We start from the raw sequence: 12,254 nt of genomic DNA, 5'->3' as shown, positions 1-12,254 counted from the left end.
TAGGCCCCATAACCTCAACAGCACGTAGCCCATGCAGCTGGGTTGTGCATAAAAGGGATTCTTGAATTGTAGGGTACTACTGCTTTTTTATTTCCCAAATCAACTCCTAGATAAGCAGTTTCCAAAGCTGGATCTAGATCCCAATTTTGTGGCACGTGTCCATCTCTAATATTGCATTTAACAATGCACTGAGTTGTGCTGGCTTGTGGTCTTCCTTCTTCACACAAACTAGCATCGCAACTAGCACCCACAACAGAGCTGCTCAGGATTGAATCCTCAGGAAAGCAACTAACCTCTCAGCCCTAGAATGAAGCACATAGGAAAGATGCTTCCCTCTCACTGTACCGCTGTGTTGCCATGGCTGTATTCTCTGATCAGAGCGTGTACTATGGAGATGCTGCTGCATGAAGCAGCATTAACATCTCATAGCTTCTAGTGTGGTTCTTCCATATTCTGTAGGTGAGGCGTTCCAATGAGTGAAGCCCAATCCTTAGCCAGGCCCACCCTTCTTCTTTATCTGAATTTTATGCAGTAGAGGAAAAGATTGTTTCACAGAGTGCGAAACAGCCTGAGGAACTTCTTCTCCCCTCTCAACGGCCCCATCATGGCTTTGCCCACAGTTTTCTACACTTTGTTCTGTGCAATAGCAAGGAACATGAAGATTTCATTAATAATCAGTTTAGCAGCAGGATTTAATTGTCTAGATCAAATGTTTGACCTGTCTGGGTTACCATTAGGAGGTTTACTAAAATTGCCCCCCACTATGGTATAATTTCTCATACTTTTGTACATGTGTGAAAGCATTTTGGAAGCACTGCTCTTGTATAGCATTGCTATTGCACATGTTAACAATCAAGATATCCTGCATGTAGTTCTTTACAAATAAAATCCATCTCCTTTGCCCTCAGCACCTGTAAAAATCTCACATTGCAGTCATGAGGAATATACAGTACATTGCAGATTCAGATAGTCATCCTAACACTGTTTGACCTTCTGAAAGAAACCTAGTCTTGAAATAATTATAATTTTTGTCACTTAATTGCATCTCATGTGAAAAAACCCAAATGAGTGCCCTATTTTTAAAGCTCTCACAGTGCTGTTTTATGAGGAACAAGGAAAATCCCATTTATATTAATGACACTAATTTAAGCCTTATCAACCAGATATTAGTTATACTACCAAAGGCACCAGAATTACCAAGGAGGAAAATAAACTAACGCCTGTTCCTGCAAACCATGGACACAAGGAGTGAAATATTGGCCCATGAAGTTGTGGCAGAACACCAGAGGCCAGAATTTCACACAATGTGTTTAGGCAACACAACCTTAAGTGCTCCCAGTTTGACAAAGGGAAACATATAAGATGCAAAGTGATGTACTACAAACATAAATGTGTTTAGAACAATACCTTACTGCTGTTAACCATGAGGTATTACCATCATTGTGAATCAGTTCAGAGAGCCCTAAACCAATCAGAAAAATTACAACAGGCCCAGAGACTAAAGGCACATCCGCCCCATCTCCTTGTCAGTACACGTGTAGCTGATTGCCACAGGCTCCCTGCCCTTCTGTGTCCTCTGGGTGGTTTCCCACCTCCACAGTAACTGGGCTCGTAGATGTCACCTGGTGCAATCATCCATGCTGGTTTATTTACAGCGTGCTGATACACTTCCCACTCCCAAGTCAGACCCACTTGGTCCAAGGCTTTGGGCTGCTCCTCCATTCTAGTCAGAAGGCAAACTAAGGTGCCAAGCTCCTCCCCTCCTCTCTGGCCACACCTCTCCCTGGTTTCTCTCTGGCTTGCTTATATGTTCCCTCCAGCGAGGGGAACAGCTGTTTCAGCTTACCCCATTAAGCACGATCCTAGTTTGGGTTAATCAGCACCTCCAACTGTTACCCCTTTCCCTGCTGTCGGGGCTCTGCTCGTCCAGTTTACTCCAGCCCAGGCAGCAATGGGGGGCTTTGACAGAGGCGCTGAGGGAACATGGTTGTTCCTAAGCATGTCTGTTAGTGCTGCAGCTTGCTCAGCCCATTTCTAAAAGTTCCTAGTGATGGACCACCACTTCCCTGGGATGATTATGCTACGGACTAATGCATATCAGTATCAGTCAGTGTTAGCTGATATTCAGCCTTAAAAATCCCCTCTTAATTTCATCCTATTATTCCTACTAATTCCTCCTTCTCGCACGACGAAACAAGTCTTCATCCGAGGTGTTTACGCCCTTTAAATATATTTATAAGTTTAGACATATTCTCCAAATTGATGTTGCTTCTGTATTTTCATGCTTAAGTAAAAAGTGAGTGATGACTGAGAACAACGCAGCCTATTATGAAGTAAACTGAAGAGTATTCTAATTACTGCACAGAGAGATCATACTGGAAGCAGAAGAGTTCAAGTTACACTAACATATTTCCTTGAACACAAATTTGCAGCTCCACATGCCCATCAAAGGATGTCTGAAGTATACAGTATGCTGCAGTCTATAGCACAGAGGGTGCAATCTCCATCAATATCACTCTTTGTGTTACAATAAATGATGAACTCATCAAACGTAGCTTTTCATTACTAATACATATAGATCTGAAACATGCCCTAGCCAGCACAGTGAAGAGGAACAAAGACACCTCTTCTGTAAAAGGACTCTTGCAAAGAGATATTTATTACAACTGGCCTGAAGGGCAGACTAGGAAGTACACCTTTCTGTTCCTTGCAGCTACTGCTGTCGGCAGCAGTCAGTACATTTTCCCTACCCACAGACTATGCTCCCCTGAAAACATGGACCCTGATCCTGCAATCCCATAGTCCTTATCCACAAAATAGCTTCAGGGGGCTTCTCGGTGCTATTGTTATATAACTAAATATTAGTACAGATAATGACGCAGAAGGGAATACTCATGTGAGTTATGACTATAGATCTGAGCTAAGGGTTTGGGGGATCAGACCCTCATGGGCATGTCAGCACATCAGCAGGCAATATGACTTAGCATTCAATTCAGGGCTCTGAAGAGATCCAGCTGTGATGCATGCACCGGCAATAATGCTTCTTATGTCCTTTAACCCTCCATCTCCAAATCTTCCATGCACCAGGGCAGCAGAAAGCAGCGTTTAGCCCTGAATCTCTCTAAACTTAAGGTTGGCAAAAACTTTTATGTTTTTCCTGTATTGACTAGGACTTGGGAAAGGAACCTTGTACAAATGTCAGGCTTCAGCTGTACCTAAATGGAAGGTACAGGAATGGAAGAGGAACAGGCTCACAGCTGACAGCACATGAAATGCTGAGAGAGAGCCACAGAGAGAAAATATCAAATACAATTATATGGTCAGATCCTGAGTCCTCTGATTTAATTTGGCCTCCATGCAGACAAACTCCAGTTGACTTCAGTCAGAGTAAAAATGGAGAAGAGATTTCAGGATTTGACCAAGAAATTAAACATAAAACCAAGGAAATAAACCATTGTTTTAAAAATAACAACACAGCTACCTGCTAACATGTAGAATTAAATGTTTGCCATACAGTACAGACAAGCTACCTGTTTAGTCATTACAGTAATAAATGAAATAAAATATTAATTTTGTAAAAAAGCACCAAGAGGAGAAAAGAAAAACATTGATCTGAGCAGATACAGTCACAAAACAAAATCCTAATTGTCCTTGGAAGACGTCAAAAATTGAATGCAATTATTGTGGCAGAATGTGAGAGCTGCGACATTTCAGATCCATAACAAGAATACATTTTTAAAGCTTATATTTTGCTCTTAGAGCTTATCTACACTGATAAAAGCCAGCAGTAGCTGGTGCACATGAGCTACTACACACTAACTCCCCATGTGGACACTTCCTGAACTCTAAGAGTGCCTTTGTGCTCATTAAGTTAATACACTTTGGAAGCGTACTAAGCTAAACCTCCGGAGGACACTCTTTGTGTGGGGTAAGAATGTCCATATGGGGAAATAGTGTGGAGTAGCTAGTGTGCTCTAAATTTACACCCTAGTTTAGTGCCTGCTAACATCTCTGTATAAGTAAGTCCTAGTGAATTAAGGTAAACTGAATAAAGACTACTTTCATTCTGAATGTGAGTGTCTGCACAGGGGTTTAATGCAGTTTAACTAATCCACTTTAAATTCACATCTTTAGTTAATGTGGATTAATTTTCTTGAGTGTCCCCATGTAGCCCTTAGGCACAGGCCTAAGCAAGGATTGCCATGCAAATGGCACCAAGCCAGCATTAGTCCTGGAAGGCTTTGTGATTTGGCCTTGTCTACACAGGGACACTCAGAAAAATTAATCCAAATAAGCTAAAGGTATGAATTTAAAGTGGCTTGGTTAAACTGTGTTAATCCCCCATGGGTGCTCTTACTCAGAATTAAAATGGCTTTAATTCCATTTATCTTAATTCACCTCAATTAACCAATTTAAGGTTACTTTAAATCTGCATAAGAGCACACACCAAGAGATTTAATGTGGTTTAACCAATACACTTTAAATTCACACCTTTAGTTCATTCACATTAAAGTCCTCATGTATACAAGCCTGAATCACAATTCCTCCTTACTCTGAGGGTGTAGAGAGTGAGATACCCTCCATGCCAGCTCAGCTGCCCTGGCCAATGAATAGGTGGTGGGGTGGAGCCAAACCTTTATCCATTCCCCATCTACCTCATCCCTCCCACCTCTTTGAGAAGGGAGTAGACAGATGCAGAGCACCTGTATAATCCTATATACTAGGTCTGGGAAACCCATGCAGGGGGGTTAAGAGGGTTTTACTTGCTTTTACCCCTTATGGGCGGAGTGTAGACCAACTCATAGTGTAGCCTTTTGTGCAGCCCCACTTTCATATATGTATTCATAGCTTTTAAATGAACAATTGGATATTGGAGTCCTTGTGCACCCAAACACTGAGAACTTTGGGTGCAAATGTATTGCAGATGAAAGCTTGTATTTACCTTAGAATTGCATATGCAGCATAACTATGACTCAAAACAGAATAACAGAGCAATGAGGAGAGGGGGATCTACTATTTACATTAATGTTCATTACAGAAGAATAATAGTAAAACTCTTCTCAGTCCTGAAATCAGGAAATTGTACCAGTTGTGCTATGTCTGTATTTTCTTTCCAAAATCTATCCCGATCTTTCAGTGCTTCTTGGTTTGCACTGTTTACACTCTACTCATTTTCATCTCTTCCAAGAGTGCATTAACAGAATGAATGATCCAAAACATGAATGTTTTATCATCATGGGACACTGAATTTAGTTGGCTACAAAATTATAGCTTCTGCTCTTTCAATGGCAAATTGTTTCCTCACTAGTACCAATTCTCTTTTAATCTGTGTCTCTGAAATTTAATCTGTGAATCTGCTATGAAAGAATAATATCTTAGCTGCCTTGTGCTGCACTTCTTGACTTTGTTAATGTTCGTATTTAATAGCTTTCAATACTCTCTCTTTGCTATCGTGGTAACGGCTGCCTCTCCACCATCAGATAACTCTCTCAGGAGCAGTCTAAAACACCTTTCAATTACTCTTGAGTAATTATTTTGTACACAACATTAGGAGTTAAAATCATCTGGCCAAATTCTGCTCTTACACCAGTGTAAATCTGGAGTAAATTTATACTCACAAGCATGATTTGGCCTCTGTTTTCTCTGCTGGTATTTGTGAACATTAAGCAGGAGGTCAATAGCTATGTTATTCATAAAATAGGTTTTTTAAAGTATTACAAATGGAATCTGCTAAGCAATTGTCACCCAAAGTTGAGTTAAATCTTAGGTGTGTAGAAGACAGCAGCACAGGCCACTCCCAGTTCTAGCATTTGTCACTTATCACTGGGACTGCACACAAAGCAGATGTTCAGAAATGAGGCTGTCTAGTCTGCAGATTAGGACAGCAGTTCAAATTGAAATTGAAGATCAGCCGTCATCTTGGTGGGGCTGATTTTTATCCACAAACTCACAATGAGCCTATGCCAGTAAGCAATTCATGTACTGAGAAATGATGCTATGCAGTCACTCTGCACTCATTCTTCAAAACTCTCCTCTAGATGCAGTTATAGAAGTCAGCCAACCAATGGGGGCCCAGATGTGTGACAATCAGGTATAGCTGATTTTATTTAGTTTTTAAAAATGGAACCATCAAGTTGAAAAAAAAAAAAAGAAAATGAAAACGTGATGACACATGACTTCCTTTCCACTTTAAGTCTTGTCTCAAATTGGATTGCAAGTTTTCTGGGTCAGAGGTACTTTTATGTTTGCACAATGCGTACATAATGGGACCCCACTCTTGATATGTATCTTGAACAATTCAATGAATGTATTTAATCCCTGAGAAGGCAGTGAAATTTGATTGTGGGTGGCTCTAGAATCCTTTTGTTGCCAATCTCAGGTTAATTCAGAATATGATTTACTGTCAAATATTGCATGAGCATGAGGGGCAGAAGTTGCCAAAACTGTGAACCTGCCCATAAATTATGTATTTGGTGTTGTTTTATAACAATAACTACAGATACACATAGGTGCAAATTCACCATCTTCAAGCTGTTACTAGTAAGGTACAATCATGCTTTTGATTTGGAAATGTATAAGAGCACCCGTATACCTTTATTAGATTAAAGTAGTGTCGCATAGAGCTCTGTTAGAAAAAGCTTTATGTAATATCATTCAGATATAAACAGCAGATGTTAACCTTAGGTGGCCAGTAGGTTTTGCTGGAAGAAAAGGTTTTTGAAACACACAGATGCCAATGTTCAGGAGGTTCTGGATTGAGAGCTGTGCACTATTTATGACTTTGGCACTGAACATTTTCCCCCTGCTGTTTGGATCTCATTTGCCCCTTTTATTTTTCTCATTTGTAACTGTTTGCCTACTGTGGTGTTAGAAGTGGAGCAAACTGTGATCTAAAAGTTATTGGGACATGTACGTTGTGAAACTGTTCTCCCTTAAAGTATGGAGAGTACCTGTTTGAGGAGAGCTCTCTTTCTCTCTCCCTCGCCTCCCTCTTCTTTACTAAATAACTTTAAACTTAAAATGAAGAATGTAATTAGTAAATAAATTTGCTGTGGAGTGGATGGACACAGGACAAACCCTGCTCTTATGCACAGCCAGCATACATAAACTGCTCTGTGATTGCCTTTCAAAAAATGAAAGCAAGAATCTATTTGCGAGGACCAAGCATGATGTTTTCCATCAGCCTGGCCATAAAAACCCTACTTTTTGTGAAGCCAGCAGACAAAATATTTTCCCATTTGAGATTACATCAGTCAGAAATTAATTATTTAGGCCTTTTTAAAAAATGTGCCAACAACATGAAAAATATTCCACTAACACAGATGAAACCTCATTGAAATCCTAAAGAGATGGGGGTCAGATCCTGACAAGCTTTTAGCACCCAAAACTCCCACTGGAAACACATCTCAGGATTAGGCCCATTATAAACTCTTTTGTGAAAGATTTTAAATAGGAATGCTTTTAAAAATGCACGACCTAAAATTTGAGTTTGGGCTTAGATGGGCTTTAGAAATTGACACCCAATATAAGCATGTGTGGTGTACCCTTCTACACAGGTATATGGCTATTTACACATCATTATATACACGCATAAATCTTTTATACCACTTCACGTTTCACCTGATTTCATTCCTCAGGTGCAAATAATCCTGTGGCTAGAGAGGTATATTTACATTAGTAAACTGCCTGAAGGATAGGGGTGTTTGCTCAGTGAAGAAGTGGAATGTTGTGCATATAAATGCAAGTTTAAAAGTTATTAACAGAACAGGAAGTACACTGGGATCTGACCCTCCATAATGAGAGCACTGCTGCATGGCTGTCAACTTATTCCTGTCTAGTTGCCTGAATGAGGGCAATTGGCACCATAGTGACACAGTTGCATGCAGAGGATGACAGCTGAGACACGCCCATTCCTCCACCTACTGCCCAATCCTTTTTCCATGCTCAACTCTTGAGACTTACTTCTGCTGGAGGTGGAGAACTATGCTTAGTGCTTAGTCATACCTACATGCACACATAATTTCCAATTATACCAGAGAGCAACAGCCTTGATCTCCCCACTGCACTTTCCACAAGCCTTGCAAGGATAAGGTATTGGTTCAATATACATCTTAGATTCCTTGGTAGCATTAAAGGGAAATATGAGAGCTGAATTGTTGGAACTGGGAGTGGCAGATGAACATTCCATGTTCTCTGCTGAAGACACAAATTAGGGCTTGCTACCTTTTCACTGAGCACCTGGGGAAAAGGGCTAGTTATTGCCTATTTCTATTCCTATGCAATGCAAAGTAACCTGTGCTCTTTCCGTACCAAGCAATAAGCCTTCTCCACAGCACATATCCAACAAATGTGTTGGCTCTTCTTGTATCAGTACCTTAAATCTTGGATGCTATTCAGGAGTATGTTCATTTTCCTATCAAAGCACCAGCAGAAAATAAAATGAGGTTCTAAGCCATTGTGGATTTCCCTGAAACCAGAGGTGATTAGCTAGCAGGCAGATTGTATGTGCTACTAAAAAAGTGATTGCTAATGTTTTTACTAACTACAGTATCTCAGTTCTCCTTGTGATGAATATATTTTCAAGTTGTCACCAATCAGTCAACTGCTGAAAGTGTAGCCAGGCATCTCCAGCTGTCTAGTGAATAAATGTGTTTCTAGAATGCTTGCTCTTAATGAGTGTTAATTTTATGTGTTGATGTATGTTGTAGGGAATATGAGAGATCAACTGACGGCATATTTATTGACACCATATGGCAATCCTGTAAATCATGGCCAGTTGCAATTCTGTATTTTCTTTCCCAGGTGTAAGCTAATTGAATAATATGTATGCATCAGGTGTGTGGTGAACTCGCTTGTAAAATGTAAAGAAGTGGTACAGTGATTTTTGGAACAGGATCCTGCACTCTGCCCTCTGTAGCGGCAGCCAGGTATAAAGGGAAAAATGATCTCAAGATCATTTGCAAAGAGGTCTTTGATGGTTCACTAGGCTCACCTTCTAGACATCATTTTGGTAACAGGTTTTTAGGTGGAACAGGTATTTATAATTCAAAATTAATTAATGGTAGATAACTAGAAGGGTCCAGATCCTCACTTTGTGCAAGTCAGCGTAGCTGCACTCTACTCAGTGGAGTCGCACCGGTGTACATCAGCCAAGGATCTTGTCCATTGTACTTAGATGAGGTTGATTACTCGTGATGTTTGGTTTTGGTAACCTACATACAGTGTTTGGTTGATGTTTTGGTAACCTACATACAGTGATTGTGTCTATTTAAATAAGATAATTAAGTACACAGTTGTGATAAAACTGGCTCTTACTCCTCTCTGTATTTTGAGTCAGCTCAGATCTGTCACAACCTAGAGAATAGTAGTTTCATAATATTTGTTTTTCTTCCTGACAGATCCCCAGTCAGTGCTGTACCCTGGCTACAGCAGGTTTTAATATTTAGTGAGATTTATCCACACTAATATTTCTTATTCTTTGGGTTAAAAATTGGTTTTCATTCTCCTTGGGACAGAACTGATTTTTTACTCTTGGATTTTCCCTAGATTGTAACTGAGGCCAGGTGGGCCACAGAGGATGTCAGAAGTCCAGGTCCCAGATCAGCTGAAGGATAATTGCAAAGAGAATTACATCAGTAATGTTGAGACTTTCCGCGGTGGCCTTACCTCGTTCATCCTGAGAGTGTTCATTATTCCCTTAGTAGCTGATGCATATTTACATGGCGTAGATTAAAGTCTGGTTTTAATTAAACACATGTTTGTGCTTCGCCCTTAATTAAGTGCAAAACCATTTGTAATCCTATGGATTTTATAATTCACGACCTCGAGCTAAACCATTGCATGACTATGCATTTAAATTTTGGAAGGATAGAATTCTACACAAAATAAACATGACTTAAGAAAACCTAAGCCCAATGTGGCTCTCTTTGCCTAAGAACTTAGATGGTCCCTGTCATGGTACCATAGAAATAATAAGAAAAGAGCTTTTTACCATAGTAAGAATATAGTTCCTCATGAAAGCTGCCTTTACCTATTCATAATTATGGAATGACTCACTTTCCCTTTATTACACTGAGCTTTGGAAACCTTCTGAAAAGCAGTGCCACACAAGTGACCTTTCATGACACCAAATGTTAGCAGCCAAGTTTATAAAAAAAGACTGATCTAATATCATTGCTAGGGACTGGGCATGTAAGGTCTTCCCAAGCCTGGTCTATATTTACAGGGAAATTTGGCGGCAGTCGATGGGAGTTATGCCAGCTACACAGAGTACCTTGCGTAACTTACGGCAACTTCCTAAATCCTCTTCTGTGCGCCATCTGTGCTATGCTACGCCGACGGGAAATGCATACTTGCCGATGCAGCACTACGCTTTTTGGGGAGGTGGTTTTACTAAATCGACTTCCAGATCAATTGAGCAGGTCTTCTCTTCCGCTAAATCGATCCGGATAAATCGATCTGATGGCAGCAAATTTGCCACCGTCAATGAAGACATACCCTCAGAAAGGAAGGTACAGAACCTCTGCTTCCCATTGTTGCAGGTCCCACACTAAGCAGGGATCTGGGGAATGGCCATTTCTCAGTCAGAACAAACAACAGAAATATGTATCTCCTCCCGGGAACATGGAAGCATGACATGCATTGTCAACCCTTCTTATCCATAAGCCTTATCAGCCATGACCAAATAGGTTTAAAAAAAAAAAAAAAAAAAAAGCTAAGTATGTACAGTACACTTCACCAATAAAATTAGTGGAGTTTTGGATAGAACCCCACAAAAATCACTCCAGATATCCAGAGACGTTCCCTTCATCCACAGCTGAGAAAAGGAAAAACTGAGGCAGGTGTGATGTTGGCTGGATGGGGGAGCGGGGGGAGGAGGCATTTATTATATTATTTAACATCAGTATGTCAAAATGATAATAATTCATATGAAATATGCCATGTCAGGTACTGTTAGAAAGGCTATAATGTGCTAAGTAAGATGATAATGTTTATGTTCATGTGTTATATGTGTAGTGGAAGTTATGGATATGTTTGCATCTGTATTTCAACTTGTACTATGTTTCTGGGCGACACCCCAGACAGGATGGCTGCAGCAGGCTTAATGGCCTATTAAGGAAACTCACAGGTACAATGGGCCCTGGGCGAGAAGCCAGGGATATACCTGATGAGTCACCATGACTTACTCATGTGACCCTGGACTCCATCTTATTCCTATATATTTCCACAAGCAGCATAGCAAAAGCCAAAGGACATAAAAGGCAGCTGTACCACATCATTTTGTCTTCAGTCAACAATCTTCAGTCAGTTTCCCATCTTCACCTGCCTCTGGATCAACTCATCTACAACTGAACTGAACTGAAGCTGTGAAACAAAGGACTGAGACCCATCCAGGTACTGGATGTATAACAGAGGGACTATACAAGCCTGCAAACTCCACAATTCTACTGGAAACCTGATGGAAACAGACTTCCAGTCATTTGTGTGTATGTGATTGCTTTGCTCATTTAACACTTCTCTTATGGCAAAAACAACGAGAGTTCTGTAGCACTTTAAAGACTAACAAATTTAATTTCAGTAGGCATAAGCTTTCGTGTGTTGCACCCCACTTCCTCAGATGCAGTTGGTAGAAATAATATAGCAAATACAGGCAACATATATATGGTAGGCAACATATAAATAGCCAAAGGCATAGATAAAAGTGGGGTAGGTGGATGAAAGCCGGGTACTTGAGGCTTAATTACAACCATTGAGTAGGAGGTGAGAATGGGTAATCAGAGCAACTTACTTCTTTTAATGAGAGAGCCATTCCAAATCTCTGTTTAAACCCAGTTTGAATGTGTCAAGTTTGCAGATAATTTCTAACTCAGCAGTTTCTCTTTGAAGTCTGTTTTTGAAGTTTTTTTGTGATAGGATAGCAACTCTCAGGTCAGAGATTTCTACCAACTGCAACCCACGAAAGCTTATGCCTACTGAAATTAAATTTGTAAGTCTTTAAAGTGCTACAGAACTCTCGTTGTTTTTGCTGTATACAGACTAACACGGCTACCCCTCTGGAACTTCTCTTATGGTTTGTTTCTTTCCTTTTATAGTAAACCTTTAGTTTTAGTTACTAAAGGATTGGCTGGCAGCGTCGTATTTTGGGTAAGATCTAAACTTATATTGATCTCGTACTGTGGCTGACCCTTTGGGGTCAGGAGAAACCTTTTTGGTAAAGAGCATAGAGTTTTAAATAACTGATCTTTTTACTGGAC

Source organism: Emydura macquarii, unplaced genomic scaffold (assembly GCF_026122565.2).
Source record: "Emydura macquarii macquarii isolate MOO-44397 ecotype Brisbane River unplaced genomic scaffold, CSIRO-AGI_Emac_v2 contig_2481, whole genome shotgun sequence".
Taxonomy (NCBI): domain Eukaryota; kingdom Metazoa; phylum Chordata; order Testudines; family Chelidae; genus Emydura; species Emydura macquarii.
The sequence above is the reverse complement of the archived record's forward strand: the minus strand, read 5'-3'. Positions refer to the sequence as shown.